Genomic DNA, 18,313 nt, shown 5'->3' with positions numbered 1-18,313 from the left:
GGAAACTGGTTGTCATAAACTGTTCTTCATCAAAAAGCCCATACGACGTTCCTTTGTCATGCTGAACTACTCCTCCGTCAACCAAAAGCCAATGCTAATTTATGAAGTGAAACATTTAACCCTGGCTGAAGTTTAAACACTTTCCAGTGTATTTATAAAGTCTTGTTTCTGTTCAAAGCATTTGAAAAAACCAAATCTGTAAATACCAGATCTACTTCTAGTAAATATTGCATTTAGTCACAGAAGACTTTCATCTTAATTTGAGAATGTTTTGCACATTTTTCTTTAGTTTTGTAACAGAGGCACTAGCTACCCATGAGAAACACCAAGTTTGTTGTTTTAAAGCAACTTCACTATTCTTTTCTCTGTGCTTTGAGTTGTATTTGATACAGGACAGAACTACTTCAAGGATGAACACTTATCTCTTTTTCTCCCTTCAAGCAGAGGCCATGTCCCCTAGAGCTGCTGAGGAAGGCAACATTTACTCATTTAACACTGAAAGCAGAGAATAGGTGAAATAACCTGTGGCTGCACCCTCCAAAATATCAGTTTCCTACATTTGAACTGAAGTGCTCTTTTCACAAAATCACTGACTGGCTGAGGTTGGCAGGGACCTCTGGGGTCCATCTGACCCTGCTCTAGCAGGGCCACCCAGAGCAGGGCCCAGGGCCACGTCCAGGTGGCTTCAGAAAGTCCCTGTCCCCAAAGAGGAGACCCCAGCACCATGTGGGCAACCTGAGCCCATGCACAGGGCCATCGCAGTAAAGTTTTTCCTCATGTTGAGGCAGCCTTCTGTATTTTGGTTTGTCTGTTGTCCTGAGAAGCGTCTGGCTCCATCCTGTCTTCACCCTCCCTAGAGGTATTTATACACAGCACTAAGATCCCACCAAGCCTTCTTTTCTCCTGGCTGAACAGTCCCAGCTCTCTCAGCCTTTTGTCATAGCAGGCATACTCTAGTCTAGCTCTGTCTTATACTGGGGGTGCTTTGAGCTGGAACCAGCACTTTAAGTATGGCCTCACCAGTGCTCAGCAGAAGGGAAGGATCACCTCAACCTGATGGCAGGGCTTTTAATGCAGCCCAGGATGCTATTGGCCTCCTTTGCTGCGGGGGCATACTGCCTTCCTTTTCTTGAAGATACTTTCTTCCAGAACTTTTTTCACTAAAAGAAAAAAATAAACAACTTGGCTTTTTTTTTTTTTTTTTTTTTTTTAAATGCAATACGCTTTTGAATCCTGCAAAAATAAAACGTGCTGCACAAACTGCTTTCTGACGTTGAGATTAGGCAGGATCAGAGAGTCACCGTCTGGAAGTACTTAGATTATAAATTCACATGCTTTTGGCTTCTAGCATGCTTTATCAGCTGTGTGTTTAGCAGATAACCTTTTGCTTTGTTCTGGTTTTGTTTACAATGTGAAGTCCAAAGCGACTTCACAAAAACAGTGTTAAACAGTTATGAGAGCAAAGTCATGCACGTTGGACTAAACGGAAAACTTCCATGCTATGTTCATCTTGTAATAGCCTTAAGAATAAAAAAGACCATTCTAATTTGGTTTCTGTGTTGGCCCTGGGGCAGTATCAAATGTCTGACTCTTTCACCCAGTGCAGCAGCATTGGGGGCTTAATTTGGGGTGCTAGTGCAGAGGGGGTGCGTGCTGCGGGCTGGCTGCACAGTGTGCTGCCTCTGAATGAAAGAGGCAGTTGGAGATGAGGTGGTGGAGCTTCTGGGGGCCTCCCAGCCCTTGTGGGAGTTCCTCCCAGTGTTGTGCTGCCCCGAGAAAGCTGCTACAGTCAAAGTTGGGCTTTGACCTCAGAGCACCAGCCCCGAGGCTGCAGCTGTTCCTTTCTGCCCAGGCCTGCAGCCACGCTCGTTCATGGCAGCTGGTTTTGATATCCAACCACTGTTTTACCAGGAAAAGCGCTCCCAGGGGAAGGCAGAGCCTGACAGGCAGCCCCAGCAGCAGGGAGCACAGCGGTGACCCCCAGCGCAGGAAACTGTCAAAAGCATGAGGCAGGTGTTCACAAAACACATGGCCGAGAGCACACACCGCACTGTAAATGTACCTGTGTTTCCCTGTAGCTGATGTCTCTGTATTTCCCTGGTCTGGACACCTCTGAGCAAGCTAGTCTTGCTGGTAGAAGAAGAAGAGGAAGTGTTGAGTGTGTGAGTATTGGAAGATGTCTTTCATGCACATCACTGCGTGAGTTTAGCTGCTGGCAGGGAACAGTTTTTTTTTTTCTTTTTGTACCTACATTATTATATGTCTTCAAATAGAGATTTGATTTCACAGCAGATGAGATTCTTGCCTGGTTTTGGCAGGAGGACTCTACTCTCCAATGTAGCACAGCTTTTATCAAAGCTTTTGTTTTGTAGACTACTTGGATTTTGTGATGGAAATATTTCTAAAATTCATGTAATCTTTTTCAGAACTCTTCAATGAAAAATGGTTAGAAACTTGCTTTACAACAAATGTAGAAGTTGAATGCAATTATTTGCTCAATCCAAACCAAACCTTTTTTACTGTCATATTGAAAAATGTGCAGAACTGCAACAATCCGTGATTTGGATTGCTTTCGTGCCAAGCCCTGTGAAGCTCAGGTTGCCTCCAAGGCAGGCAAGTGGGAATACAATCATTCCCATGCAGGCTGCTCTGAGCAAAGAGATGCGCTCTGCTTGTTCTCACCCATCTCTACTACAAAAAGTATAAGAAACATCTGGCAGAGAGGCCAGATGGATCAAATCTTGCAAATGCAGATGCTTTGGAAAGTAGTGTAAAAATATCGACCTTATGTTTTCTTTATTATTCAAACATATTACATTTTCCCTTATGCTGAGCCTCTGCTTTGTGGGACATTCTTTTATGGATGTTTTTTGCTAGTGTTGGCTTTTCCCTTTCCCCTCAGTTTTGGTTCAAGTTTTCTAAAACAGAGTAAGGATGCCATATACTTCTTCCACTGTTTCTGTAGACTGGGAATTTGTCCTAGTGTCTGTCGTCCATAGTGCTAGAGATAAATTTTGTGCTTGCGGAATCATAGCATTGGATCCATGAGCTTTACCTGCTTTTGGCACACTGAAGAGGCAGAACTTACCTGTCCCTTTGCCAATTCCCAGATAAGACAGAAGTCCAACCATTATGAATTTGCAGAAATGGCAGGGACACATACAAGCCACTGGGGAGACCAGTTCTGGATAAAATAAGCTCTCTGCTTTAGGCTTCCTTCTTGAGTTAGGAGAACGTGTGTCCTGTAGTGAGTGTGGCAGCTCTTCAGCTGCAAGCTGGTCCTGCCTGCCTTTTCATGTCCCTGCTCTGCCACCCTCCCAGCAGCTTGACAGGGAACGTTTCTGAAAGCACTAACCTCCCCGTGTAAATCTGACCTTACTTGCAGTGCATCTTATGGTCCTCATTAGAAAGCTGAAGTGTAAAATCTGTTTTGTCTTGCACTATTTTCCCCTAATTTGCCATCTCAGCTGTCTGTTACAGCTGCTGAGAGTTGTTTCATGTGTGGCTGCTGCAGCCATGTAGCAGTAATGACTTTGTAATTAAAGTCTTGCAACTGTAGAAATAACTGCAAGACTTCCTGGAAGATAACACAGCCAGAAATGCTAGTGAGGGCTATGCTTTGCGTTTTCCAGTGGCAACATTTACAAATGCTTTGTCTGCAGTTACTTTGTGGACAGAAAGAGATGACCCCAACACCTACAAAGACAATGGAATTATGCTTCAAATCCACTGTATCAACAGCCGTAACGGGAGTGCCATTCCAGAAGGAAGGGCTGTGAGAGGGCCAGAAGGAAGAGTAGTGCATCAATGGCCAGCAGTGGGTGACCCTTGTCACCAGGCTGAAACCTTCCAGGCAAATGGGCTTGTTTGACCTGCAGACTAGAGATGTTCCCCTACCTGCAGGCATCACATAGCTTAAATGGTTGCAGTGATACCGTGAACAAGAGGAAAAATGGCTAATTCTCAGCGTGCTCATTGCAAAAAATTATTCAGCTGCTTCCACAGACGAGTGTGTGGGCAGTGTTCCCGTACTGAAGGGTGTTCCACTGAGACAAAATATTTGGTCTGGGTGTGTTGTCCACTAGAGGATTTGATTACATTTGGTTTTGTAACTGACACAACAGGGTAGTTCTGAAGGGACAAAATAACAAAACTGGTATCAATTTAGTGGTCCTGGGAGGAAAAAAGTAAAATCCAAGTATGAGGATGTGACTCCTCCAAGCCTTCAAGTGTTCATCTCATATGCTTCAGACTAATGAAGAGCAGAAGATATTAATGCACAAAAGTGTATGAGGTGACTCCTCTATTTTTCTAAGTCATTATAGATGGGACAGTTGGGCGATAGTGAGGCTGGAGCTGTGTGACTTACTGGCTCAGCTGAGCCCACACGTGGGCTGTGGCTGGGGACTTCGAAGTGACCCGGGCTGTGGGGGAAGAGCCCTGTGGGCCGGGTTCCCGGGAGCTGTCACTGCATGTGCCTCACCTGTCGTGCATGCTTTTCAGGCAGGAGTCTGAGTAAGAAATGTTTATGAAAATAAATGGGGATTTTGAAATAACTTTCAAGACTGCTAGTATTTAAAATTACATGACTATTAGCAATAAAGTAGAAAAAATAAGTATTGTGACAGTGTAGAAATTACTTATTTAAAAAGGACAGTGCTTCAAGTGAGACTTGTGTTTTCTTTGAGAATTGTGCTAATTTTTTTTCCAGTTTTTCTATAGATCCACGCCATGTCCATTTGTCACTATAGTTGTGTATTTTAAGCTCAGCCTTTCTCCCATTAGATTTCTTTGTTTTGTATGCAGTGTGTAAGGTGGGTGACATTTATCCAGCTCATCAGAACTGGTGTACGTGATGGTTTATTGAAAATCTTAGTTTAATAGGCAGAATCAGATTCGGCTTTCTTTCAGAACCATACCGTCTTACACTTTATGCTGTTCAAGAGGAAAGCATGGTTGATCTGTGCAGTTAAGGAGTTCAAGGATAGTTGGTAAGGAACTGTTTGAATGTGCAAATATCTGACTTTATGTGCACCTACCCTAAAAGCACTATCTGTGTGCCCAAGTCAGGCACACAAGTACAAAGATTTTTGCACTGCATGTTTTGCATGTTTGTTCCTTCAAATGATGTGTGCTCAGTAGCTCTGTGGTGTCCTGTGGGATGCCTGCACAGCATGAATGTTTCAGCTTCGTTTCCGTTCTGAACTGACTTCACAAGTGAATGTGGAAATTTCCACTGTCTTTCTGGACGTACACGCTGTTCTTTGTTACGTTTCTATTCACCAATACTATGAGCTGTAGTTTTGTGTTAAAGCTGAAATACTGCACAGAAGCTATAGTCAGCAGGGAATTCAGGAATGCTGAATATCACATGCTTTTAAACTTCGTAGGCCACAGCACTAGGAAGTTTGACTCCTCTCACTTTGGCCTCCTCCCTGTATGTTCCCAGGCATCCAACACTCTTCTGTGCTCATTTTCTCCCCAGCCCCGTAGTTGCTGTGGTCTTTGCCACATACGTGGCAGTCAGCACTTAAATTGCCTATGCAAAATCCATTGCATAAATCACATCAGTTTATGATATCATTTTGAAATTTGTTCTAACTACAAACAGATCAAAGTAGCTACTTTTACATCCACATGTGAATTCAAAACCCCTTAATTTATCTGAAAGCAACTCAGGTGGTCTTAGAGTAATGGTTGGAAGGCAGAAACAATGTACTGAGAATGATCAGCACATGTTGGAATTAATGCAGCTTCTGCTAATCAGCACCTCCCTCTTCAACTGCTTAAGGCTTTATGGTAAGGCTGACTGCTGCAGCCTTACTCTGCGGAAAACCTGTGGATTTGGATTTTAGTTTTGTAGTTTGTTAGTCCATTTATATGTCAGTTAAGATGGCTTTAACAGTACAGAAATTTGATAGTCATGGTACTCTTCCTGATAATGACTGTAAGTCATGCTTTTCACTCTTTTCCAGTGTGTTATCTTTAACATGAATGTGTTTAAATCCATAGAGTACCCTGTCTGTTAGGGCTTGTCTTGATTCCTACTTAGGCACCATGGTTTTCCCTTGCTTCCCAGCACTAGAGTCTTCTAGATAAATCTGTCTATCCAGAGACAGTGTCTGTCTCATTGCCTGCCATCCATTTAGCATTGCCCACCCTCACACCTGAACTGCTCACCAGCCCTGTGTGGGGAGCTCCAGCTGCCGTGGGTCTGGCATGCGGGCAGTTGTGTGCTCTCACCTTTCCCACGAGTGCAGAGCAACAGCAAACCACGCGGGAAAAGTGGCTGTGTTAAATAGGAAGAAATGTTGAAAACAGAAGTGTTTTATTTATTTATTTTTCTCCTGGCACTGCTTGTAGTTTGGCCTTATTGTAGTTAGCATGTCACTTGTCGTTATTTCATACCTGTAGTAAGTGGTTTGTACTGAAAGAAATTAGGCCCTAGATCTCAATGGAAATGTGGGATTTTAACAGAGCTAAAATTAAAAACCTTTAGTGTTTGTAACAAGGTTTCTGGACTGAAAAGTTTTGTTGTCAGTTTACACCAAGTACTTGAATATTGGGCCATTTTATCATTTCTAAAGGCCCAGGAAGGAGCTCCACTGGTGCCGTGCACTCTGTTCCTGCCTCTCAGTTCCCTGCTCTGCTTACTGTTCTGCCTCTGCCCTTCACATGGCAAGCCTCGAGCCTTAAAGTACTTGAATGGGATAGAAGCCCCTTGTCTGTAACTACGAAATCATCAGTAGCTTGTCACTGATGCACCAAAGTGAGCATTAGCCGCGAGCAGAGGCTGGACAGCACGTACGTGTCAGTAAGCGGCTCGGTGCAGCCTTTCCCTCTGAGTCTCTTGCAGGTCTTTTCCTGTGTTGCTGCTTCCTCCTCCTGCAGGCATACCCTGCTGTGGAGGTAAGCCCAGAACATCCCATGAAGATTTTCCTCCTGAGTTAGCAGAAATGTGCTAAAAGGAGAGTCTTTTCCACTTGCACAATGGAGCTGTGTTTAAATTGTTTGTAGGTGCCTGGCCTGATGCAGAGGCAGGCAGAGGCTGCGCTATGTTTCCAGACATAGCTTTTCAAAATAACATTTGTTTCAAGACCAAGATGAGCCAAGGAGGCTGAATGACATTTCTAATATGTTAGCTCATTTCCAGAGATAGTAGTTTTCTTGGCTTTGATGATTGACTGGGACCTAATTCTCAATTCTGATTTCTTCTGACGACTTGACAAAGGAAAGTGCTGATCTTGCTGAAGTGTTCAGTCATGTAGGAGCTTCGCAGCAGGCAGGCGTCTGGGAAGAATTGCCAGGAGGCCAGGTGAAGGGTAGCGAAGCCTGGAAAAACACACGGGGTCACATCCATTCCTGGTGTAAATCCACTGACTCTAATGACTTTCAGGCCTTCCTTGCTTCTTCTACAAGTTGTAAAGGAACTAAATGCAGAAAATGTCTAATTTACAGGAAACCAGCACAGAAACACTGTAGATACAGTAAGATCCCCCAAAGGTTGCTGGCTGTGCACAGCCAAACACCGACTGACAGCAGGTCTGGTTCTGTGCTCCCCATGGAGCTGCAGCGAGGAGCCAGCCCCGGGGCTGGAAGGGGCTCCGCTGCACACCGTGCCCGGGGGGAGCGGAGAATGGTCTGTGTTGGTCTGCCTACTACGTTCACTTCACGAAATACAGAAAAAAGTACAACTGTCACATTAGCTGCTGTCTTCTGATGTCCATTGGGTCTGCTTTGTTTTATTTATTTGGCTTTTGTGAAACTGATGGGTCTTGTGCTCTGAGAAGGTCTTTATCTTCATTTTGATGAGCAATGTGGACTTCAGGAGCTCTCAGAGCAATCTCTACAAGCCAGAAAGCTCTACCCCTAGGAGCAGGAGCGCACTGCTTAGGCTGGGAGCTGGATTAGTGGGGAGCAGCAACTTCCATGTTCCTTGTCCTGAGCTGCTCTTCACTTTGGTGCCCTTCACCACAGGAGCTGGGCTGTGCCGTACCTCCACACGTGCACTTGTGCCCTGCTCTTGGGTCTGCGCCGTGGGGCTCCCCAGGGAAGGGGAAGGACCAAGGCTGGCTGCAGCCCCGCTACAGAACCTTATCAAAACCTTTTGCCCTTTTAAAATGGGTGCTCTTTGCTCACCTCTGCAAATCCAGCAGATTTTTCTCAAGTAGCTTTGTGATGTCATGCTCAAAAGTGCTAATAACTTGTAACAGACATCTTGGCATCAGCACGGCCACCTTGTAGATGGGTCCTGGTACGCACCTTGCCCCCAGCCCCTGGGCGGGTGCCCTTTGCTGCTCCCTGGGTGCGATGAGGCCAGAGCCGCGACGTGTCATGAGGCTGGTGTAGTTTGTGTCCAGTGTTTCTGAAAGCAGCTGCCAGCAAAGTACTCCGCAGTGCTCTCTGTTTTAACATCGTTTTTGTGATCACCTCTAGGATAAATCCGCTTGGGTAGCTAAAGCCAAAATTTATGCTTCTAGCCAGAAAGAATTCACTCTATGGAAAAACAGTAAAAGTTTCTGGTTGTGGCAGGATTACAGCAGGGATGACAGTAAAAGTTTCTGCTTATGGCAGTAAGACAGAAGGGATGAAGTTTCACAGGAACTCAGAGTTTCCACTTACACAGACTGTGATAATTTTATATTTGCTGCTTTGTGGTTTTGAGAAAGACTCCTTCTGAAGTTGATTTCTGTTTTGTAGAAACTAACTGTAACTCATTTTACAATTTTAAGAATACCCTTTCTCTTGTAAAATTGGTTTTTTATTAGAGTTAACAATGCTGCAGACAGATTTTTTTCTTTCTATACTAAATGTATTGTATGTGCCACTCAGTTACTCTATATTTAGATTCAGTCCCACAGTACTTCAAAATTGGCAGTTTTGTATTGCTTAAAGGGTGAAAAAAAAACCTCTTGCTGTGCATGAACTGTGCTGCAGGTATGTGGTTCACCCCAGGATCTCTTTCCATTGACTCCCATGAAAGCTGGATGAAGCCCCAAGCTAGCATGGTTAACACAGGCTGCCAAGATGCGCTTTTTTCCCAGGATCTGGCGACCGCTGCTCCCGTGCCTTGCTGCCTGTGTGGCCTCCCCCGTGCGTATGGCTCCTGCTTCCCATGGCACGTGGGGGATGCTGAGAGGTGGTAACTGTAGATTACCCCTCAGAGGGAAGGGTGCCAGGAGCTTGCCAAAGGACACTAGCCTGTGATGGGCTGTGCCGAGAGAAGCTGGTTGCAGATTGGTGGGGTTATTTACACAGGAAACGATATTTTTATGTAGTCTGCAAATGCATCTTAAGTCTTTGGTGCTGGTCACATTCTGAGACTATTTCTTGGAAGTTCTTGGTCACCCCTTCTTGGTCAAATCCTAGCAGTATTTTCAGTCTTGTTAATATTCAGAACATCTTATTTGGCTGCAGTTAATCACTGGCAAAGGCTGCAGATTCTCTTGCAGTCTGTTTTTGCACATGAAAAAACTACCAGGTGCACCTCCTGAAGTGCTTTTGTCACTGACTCGGCCACAACACGGGCTGAGCTGTAAGAACGCAGCCTGCCTGCAGGTCAGCAGGTGCCGACGTCCAGGTTTGTCTCTGCTGTTATTTGGTCTGCACGGAGAGACGAGTCACTTCATTCTTGTCTTCATTTTCCCACATGCAAAGTACAGCCTCCTGGAACCTATTTAGCATCTAGAGAGGTGGTTTGAGAGCTATTTGCTTAGCTTGCGCTATTATTATTAGAGTCAGAAATGATTTTTAAAGGCCTTAGTGAGCTCCAGTTGTAGCTAATTTTCACTTCATAACATCCAATGAGAGGTATTGGGGCTGGCTGTGCTGTAGCTGAGGACACTGAATCGTGGAAGATGGAGCTCGCAGGCACAGTGGCACTATTGTAGTGGTGGATATGTTGAAGGGACTGCAGTTTGAGCTGGAGAAGCTCCAGTCTTTTGCCAAAGGCCTCACGGGAATTCTGCTGCAGAACTGGAACCAACTGGACTCTGTAGGTGCTTGGAAACACAAACTTCTGTTTAATGAACCTTCAATTAATAAACAGCTATTGCAAATCCAGGTCTGTAATGGTTACTAAAAGTATCTGATATAGCAACACTTCTCAGAATAATTCTCAACCTAGAACCAGTGCATAGGCATTCTAAGCACTAATTCACCCGGAATAAATGACATTTCCATTGAAAATAGTTACGTTGCTCTGGCCTTTTTTTATACCAGTGGTTAGACTGATAAAGCAGCACTGATTGAGATTAACCCTTGGAAGAGACAGGTTGGCTACAAAAGGTACATCAAATTAATGCACGATGTGACTTTTAAAAAATTCCATACCCTTGGTCAGCAGTAAAATAAGAATAAAGATAAAAAGACATAAGAATAAAGACAAAAATCCTATTTATAAGGATATACAGAAGGAATAGCTAAGAACTGCGTTTCAATTTAATGAAAATAATGTTTCTATTAAGTGTATTGTTTATGTAGTGAAAGCATTTGTCACAGATCGGTTTCAATAATTGCAGCTCTGAAAGAAATAAAATGTGAAGGAAGGGCTCTAAGAGCCCAATCTTTAGTCTGTGGGAAGGCCAGAAGTAGCCATTCAAATAAGAATGATGACAAAACATGCACTACACAAAGACTCACCATTTTACTGTTCATCCAGGTGGTGCTGGGGTTTTCAGGCTGCATTTCAGGCAAGGTTTAGCTTGCAGATCACTGAAGCACTCTGGTTCTGATTAGGCTGTTGGAAAGTAGGACAGAGTCCAAAGCTGGAAATTAGCATAGCATTAAGCAACCTTAAATTGTGGTTGTAAGTGCAGTTTGATACCACTGGGTTGACTTGAGCTGCCTTTTACCCATGAAATATGCTGTAGTATAAACAGACATTTTTTGGCATTTAATATATGGAGCTTTAATGCTAAAAATAAATGTTCAGGTGGCACATATGAGGCATCCCCTACCTGGTAGGCAGAAGTATGCCTGCGGGAGCCTCCCTGTGGTCTGCATTTCCCACTCCACATGCCCATGGCCAGCAGCCCCGTGGGGCCCCACAGGCTGGGCTGGTGCTGGCAGTGCTGGCTGGCAGGCTCACTCCTCCATGCATGGCTGGGACATCTCAGATCTCCATCTACATGTGTTTTTATCACACTTGATTTAGTCTTCTCCTCTTAGCCTCCATCTTTATGTAATTCATTTTTTATTCATCATAGTTATTATTTTACACTTCTTCCTCGGGCCTAAATTTGCATAAGAACTGAAGCAATAAGGTCAATGTCAGTAGCATACTGATATGGCTATGTTTACAGAAGAGTTGTTTTTTTGTTTAGCAATGTTCTGTTTACACAGATTTTTTTTTTTGCTTTGTTTTTAAAAGGTTTGATTTTTAATATCAACCAAATACTTTCCACCCTATTATTATGCTCTAGTTCTCACAGGTTTTGTCTGAATGATGGAGCTTCTCTTAAGTGGACCTTGCATGAACCTTCGCTCTTTTGGACCTTGCACTGGTGAGATTTTTCCAGACGGTGTTTGTTGGCTCAGCTCTGTCTTCCTCCAGCTTTTGGAGTGCATGCTATAGCACAGGTTTCTGCCTGCTTTGTTCCTGGATGTTAATAGGATGTTATCTCTATGTTATTAAATTAATGTTAAGTGCCAAGAGCTTTAAAGAAGGTCTGTTGTGCGGTGTCATTGGTCAGCTGTTGAGAAACATGAAGTATCCTGACTAATGAATAGCTCAACAGTCAATACATGGCAGATCATTAGTCATTAGGGAGCTAAGATTCAGAGGAGATAACTCAAAGCAAGCATACCAAAATAAGCTTCTTAGCTCAATGTAAACAACTAGGTGTAATCATTCCTCCAGAAGTCAACATTTTCCCTGAGGCTGCAGTAATATAGTAATATTAGTAATATAATGAATTTTAGGCTGAGTAATGCTGTCTAGCAAAGCAGTATCTTTAAAAGATATCTTAAACTACTGCTTTGCTCTCACTTTCAATTTAAGTTCATGAAATTTTCATACTTACTCAAAATCCAGTTAGATGCAGTTGGGATAGACCACATGCTGATATTGCTGATGGAACTTAAAAATACTGGGGTCAGGTTTGTGGTATGACAAAGCATGCTGTCTACGAATGTTCCTGTAAGAATAAAATGGAAAATCAAAATTGAGTATTAATATGGGAAAAATGAAGTCTAGACCCAGAGCTCATGGACTGCTGTTTTCAACAGGTTTTGTTTCATATTCCATTTGATTGTTTTTTTAGGAATCAAGCTGTAATTCCAACAGACTGTGACTTCTTTTAGCTCATGTATAAGGCAAAATGATTTTAGGCTAGTAGATGAGCAAGTAATTATGTGCATTCGTTAATGTTGCCTTTGTCTTGACCAGTTATCTCATAACTTTGCAGCTATGTAGTTTTAAATTGGTGATTGAAGTAAGTCAATCAGTCCAAAACAGATGTGAACGACGAAATGCTGGGGCTTTGCAATGAGCACTCTTTAGGGGTGCTTGCCTGTTCCCTCCTGCGCCTCAGCTCCCAGGCAGACTGCGTGTCGAGCTGCCTGCCTGGGTCTCTAGGTGGGCAGGCGGGACTGCTCAGTGGTTCAGTGCCTTTATTCTGTCCTCCATTTCTTAAACTGCTGTGTCCCTCAGTCAAACTATGAGTATGGAGAACTGTCATTCAACTATTTTTTTTTCTAATCTGTGTTCTGAAGTCTTCCAGCGTGCCCCTTTTTTTAGTCTGTTCCTATGGTTTAAAAAGCTGTGGCAGCATCAATGCAGGCTAGGTCCTGAATGTTACTAAGTCTTGAAGGGAGATTATCTGTTGTTGGACTGTCTAGATCATTGCATGCATTAGTGGAATATAATTTGAAATAAGTAGTATTTGATGTATATACCTCTTATTTGATGCTATACCTCTTAAAAATTGTGTAAGGCCTGAACATTAGGAGTGAAGAGATCAGAGGACATGGAGGAAGTATGTATATATATATGTCTTCAGCTGTTAAACAGTGGCTGGTTAATATACACAACCTTTTTTCAAGTGCTACAGATCAGAGAAAATGAGGCTGTCTGCTGCCTCTCCCAAGTGGAAGCTTTATGGTCACGAAATTTTTGAGTGGAACCAAAGAACACAGCTTCATACAGTTCTGTTTTAGGATGCATAGGCAGCTGAAAAGATCATGTTCGGTCTGAATTTACACTTAATAAACCAAACTGCAAATTATAGAAATGCTGAATTGTTATCTTAAATAATTTGTACTGTATTTTAAAATATCTCTGTAGATATTTCCTGTAAGGCAAAGAGATAAGTCTAGAAGTTGAAGGTTTTATTCCTTTGGCACCATGGCCATATGCTGTCTTTATTTTAACAAGCTCTGGAAAGGTAGTGATGCTTTAGTTTAATCTGTGTTGACAGTCTTAACTTCATCATAGCAAGGCTATTTGGTTTGGGAAGTACTTGTCTGGTTCTATTATTTTTTATTTTTTTTTTTCCTTCAGGAGTGGTTCACTCCCCTTGAGTAATCTTAAATGTAAAATTTGAGCATTTACACTGAACAGTGGTGCAAGAGATGTCTTGGCATCAGATAGTTAAACTCTTTTTACATAGGCGGTGGGAAAGTAGCTGAAATCACAGGGGTAATGATTTACTCAGGTAGTGATGTTCTGTGTGGTGTTTTTACGATGATGAAGGGCAATGGTATATGCATATGGATAGGCTCAGATAACATCAAACCATATTCCTTCACTGCTTTCCATTTGGTCACTGTTACCCAAAGCAGAGGTTTCAGGAATTTGGAGCAGTAGAATAAAGAAGATTTCTGTCATAGCTGCTTGAGCGTAGATTTTATTTATTTATTTATTTATTTGGAGCAGGTCATGAACAGCGATGACTTTAGACAGCACTACATTAACAGGAAAGTTGGCACAGAAATTAGTTTGTATCTGTCACACTCGTCTGGAAGAGACACAAAGCAGAGCACCTGTGGCGATGTGCTTTCCTGCGTACACAATGCTCTTCTGAACACTGCATAACCTCACAGCTGATTTGGGGGAGCTGCAAGCAAGAGCTGTGCAGAGCTGTGACCGCTTCTGGTGTAAATACATTTCTTCCTCATTTAATTTGCAGAGTCAAAAGCACAAAAAAAGATTCAGATTAGTGCTTGTGAACATGTCTTAGCAGTTATTTTATAGAAGGTTGTTAGTCTCTCATTGTTGAGCAGCCTTACTTGTAAGGGCCAGCCAGATTCTAGGAGGTGCTAACGTGAAGAGAGTCTGCTGGAGAAACAAGTGCAGCTGTTTGTGTTCATATTTCCTTGGTGGCCAAGGATTGCCTGGGCTGTGCAGATACAGGCAAAGCATAAGTGGTTTCATACTGTTGCTTACTTTCTTGTCAATAAAATTACTATTAGTACTGCATATTTGTTTTAATAAATATAAGATCCTGAAGGAACGATTGCTTTCTGGTAGCCGTATTCATTGTGGCTTTACCTGCATATAGAAGAGTCTCTGCAGCACATTTAAATCTTCATCCTTACTTCATGAAGGATGGGAACTTTTTTTCTTGGCTTTGGAGATGAGCGGAGGGGCAGTGAGAGCACTGTGCCCATGAGCCATGTGGTGCTGGATGCCCTCCACGGCTGCCTGGGAGAGGAGCTGGGTGTTCCGGCAGGACAGGCTGCCCCCGCACGCGGTCACACTACGGCATCCTGCAGTGCTATTCCAGTGACTGCTTTTGTTAGGCTTGCTGGCTCTTCTGACCCCTTGAGGCTGTGGGAGTTGGGATTACCACGAACTTCCCTCTCTTTGAATGTTAAGGTTGTAATGTCAGGAAAGAACTTGCAGCTATTTGATCTGACCTCGTGCACAGCATGGGTCCATAGGACTGCCCTGAGTCGGTGGTCTTGTTGGGCAGCTGGAGCAGCAGAAAATAATCTGACCCCACACCAGAGAGTAACGGGAACTCATTACACTCTTGTAAAGGTGTAGAGCCATGGGCAGAGATGACTTGTTAAGGTTTCTCCAGGTTCTCGCCCCACTGGGCAAGAAGATCTGACCCTTGGGGATCCAGAGTTTGAACCACTCTTATTTTCAGGCCTCTACAGAACCAAGTCAGGCTTTGTGTAAAATTCAGGCAGCAGCTGGTATTCTGCGTGCATCTCCCTTGAGCCCATTCATCACATCTGAGTCAGCTTCTCCCAGGCACCTTCGGTGAGAAGGTGCTTTGAAAAGCTGCTGGTTTGCTAGGCAGAGCATCGGACTTCCCGTTACATTGCGGCTATAGAACTCAGCGTTATTTGGTTAAAAATGTCTCCAAGTGTTCATTTTGAAAGAGAAACAGCAAAAGTAACTAAATTCTGCTTTTCATCATGCTTTTGTCTCATCTGCTATTGAAATTACAGTTCAGAATGGCTCTAATTTAGCAGTTTGATTTCCTCCTCCCCTCTAAATTCCACAGCAACTCAACTGGAAAAATAGACCTCTGGTTTGAATAATGTCTCTTCCATTCATCATCCTCAGCATGTCCATTGACTCTGCAATCCAAAAGGCTTACTAATTTCAGAAATCAGCCTTAAATGCTTGTGTGCCCACAGATGTATATCCACACACTCATAAATTCAAAGGTATATTTGTGCAAACCTAAATATTCCTTTGCTGAAAATACTTAGCAAATGGTTTATTTAATCATGGTCTGTCATGCAATCATTCCACTTTTTGAAAAGATCACTTTCTACTTAAATGTTATCGGTACTACTTTAATTTTGTACAAGATTCCTGCTGACTGTTACACAGGCATTAGTTCTTCTCTAATAGTCTCTGTTCCCCTGGGATGGCAAAGTGAGATTTCGAGCAATCTGTTTCTGGGTCATGAATTTAAGAATTGTGATTTATTGTTGTAAGAACTAGAAAACCTAATTACACAAACTATGTGAACACCGAGAAGCCAGAAATTGAAGATGTAAGCAAAATGAACCTGTTAATACTTTCAAGTTTGGGATTCTTAAGTTATTTTGAACATTGAAACTTGAGGTACAGCAGGAGCCAGTGAAGTTGGCTTGAAGTATGTCTGGATTTCTGGTTTATTATGGATCAGGTAAGGGAGTTTGTTGCCTTGGTCTACCTCTGAAACAGTCACTACTTTGTGATGGCTCCTGTGAAACAGTGCATTCATGCGACAGCCCTGCAGCTTTTCTTTGAGTGCATTTCTTCACTTGGGAGAGTGACTAGGTGAGTAAAATGGAGTTTCACTTGCTGCAGACTTCTCCTCAGCTTATTTCACTGGGGGAACGAGCCAAGCCACCATTGCAGTCTTCCTTCTGCACAAGGCAGAGGGACTCTTCCTTGTGAGATTCTCAGGGGAGGCATTCTCCTTAGTACTTAATGAAAAGCAGATATATTCTGCATTAATTCGTAACATTTCACCGTGTCTTCATCAGTTATGGACTAGCAATTTCACCTTTAATCTCAAGATTTATGTCTACATAATAATCTTAAATGGATTTAGTTTTTGTTCATGGGAAAAAAAATCAGGGTGTAGGTAATTAAGGAAGAAGTAAAGAAGGAATTCAGGTAGATAATTTAAATTTAATGCCTCTCCATCCAGTGTTCATGACAACTGCATGCTCCTTCTCTAACTGGAAAAATGATTGCTTTTTCAAGTTGGTGAAAATGAGAATAAAGTTGGAAAATAATATTTGTTGTCTTTCTACTGTTTTGAAACATTGATACCTTTCTTCCAAGAAGTAAAAAGTGATATGCTTGAACAACATATGACATTGTGAAAACATCAAGACATAATACTGTTTTGGAATCTCCTATTGTCTAATTATAGTGATGATATGCTTTTTAGACCAACTTGGAAAATAGTTTATTGAATGTCTTAATGCTGTTATGACCCTACCATATTTCTGAAATTGTTGCTTTGTCATGTATTCAGAAATACTGCATGTGTTAAATTTAAGCTTATTTAAATTTTGGTGAATTGCTTTTTTGAGTTCAGAGTATGAATGTATTCAAGACAAACATTTGTTTCCATTTATACAACTTAAAATTCAGTAATAAACAACAGATGGGAGAACTATATCCAAATCCTCTTTTATAAAACATCTTGCAAGTGCCATGTCCTCATTTTATGAAAATAGGCCAAAATCCATTTCTATAGGCGTCATTAAAAAGTAGAGATAATAACAAAGAAGATAAGATAAAAGTAGAAATCACTTTAACTAGGCTGCGGTTTTATGATTCAGTGAAATACATTGCTAGCTTCTGAAAACAAGCCACAAGCTGTTTAATCCAGAGTGAATCCCACCATGTATATTCAACACTGCTGGCATCTTCAAGCCTGTTTTGTAGAGAATGGGTGGAGGTACACTTGAGCCTTGTTTGGGCAGAAAAAGAATATAAGGAATAAGTGAGACAATTTTTTTTTTTTTTTTTTTTTTTTTGTGAGACTCACTATTTATATGTTTCTGTCAAAAAAAAAAAAAAAAAAAAAGGCAACAAGAAGTCCATCCAGCTGTTTGCTGGCCAGGGCAATTCTGGCCTGAAAGACCCGAAGCCAAAAAGCCAAAGAAGAGGGGCACCAGCAGCGGGGGGCTGCTGCCCTCCGGGGCCCTGCAGCACGCTGGGCTTTCCCCCTGAGCCCTGCGTGCTCCCCACTGGTGTGCCCTTCTGAGCAGGCAAATTCAGTGCACAGATCCACCTCCTGGCTGCCTGATTTACCCATGCCCTGGCCATGGGAAAGCTGGCTTATATCACATCCTGAAAGGTAGGGTTGGCGGAGGGCGCATCTCTAGCTGCTCCCAGGAGAGCTGAGGTGGTAGACGGGGGAAAAACGGCTGCACTGGGTGATGCTGAGTGTGTCCAGCCTGGCTGGGAGCAGGTCTCCTCCTGCCTTCCCCCACTGGTGTCCCTGTGGGTTTCACTGGTCTTCGGACGCGTGGTCCTGAGTGGTGCTGATGCCCCTGCTCATGGCCTTGCCTCTCTCCTCAAACACATGCTGTGTCCTGGCATGCCAAGGATTTGTTCTCACCTCTGGGCAATGAAATCCGATTTCATCTTTGTTGCTAATCCTCTTAATCCTCTAAAGAGAAGGGCACGAGTCTCAGCTACTTTATTTACTGGGGCAAGATTAAGGCGTGATTTGATTGTGTGGTGAGAAGTAATAAGCTACTGTGAAGCTGTAGAACATGTTGGTGTGCAATGCAAGCATTGGAACTCTGACAAATGCAACACCAGCATTTCAGGACAGTTTGCAGCTGATTGCAGAGCAGTACGCAGCAGCTCAGCACTGAGGGGAGCATGGCTTGATAA

General features: G+C 42.9%; 1 protein-coding gene across 1 annotated transcript in view; it reads left to right on the top strand.

The window, feature by feature from the left end:
• Positions 1–14,453, top strand: part of MED12L (mediator complex subunit 12L) — a 180,192-nt gene extending 165,739 nt beyond the window's left edge. The window contains exons 46-47 of the transcript XR_014695904.1: positions 11,424–11,504; positions 13,877–14,453. The gene's annotated coding sequence lies outside the window, so the exon portion shown is untranslated. The remainder of the gene's footprint in view (positions 1–11,423; positions 11,505–13,876) is intronic.
• Positions 14,454–18,313: the final 3,860 nt, after the last annotated feature.

This window comes from Aythya ferina (assembly GCF_964211825.1).
Source record: "Aythya ferina genome assembly, chromosome: 9".
In the NCBI taxonomy this organism is placed as follows: Eukaryota; Metazoa; Chordata; class Aves; order Anseriformes; family Anatidae; genus Aythya; species Aythya ferina.
The sequence above is the reverse complement of the archived record's forward strand: the minus strand, read 5'-3'. Positions and strand labels throughout refer to the sequence as shown.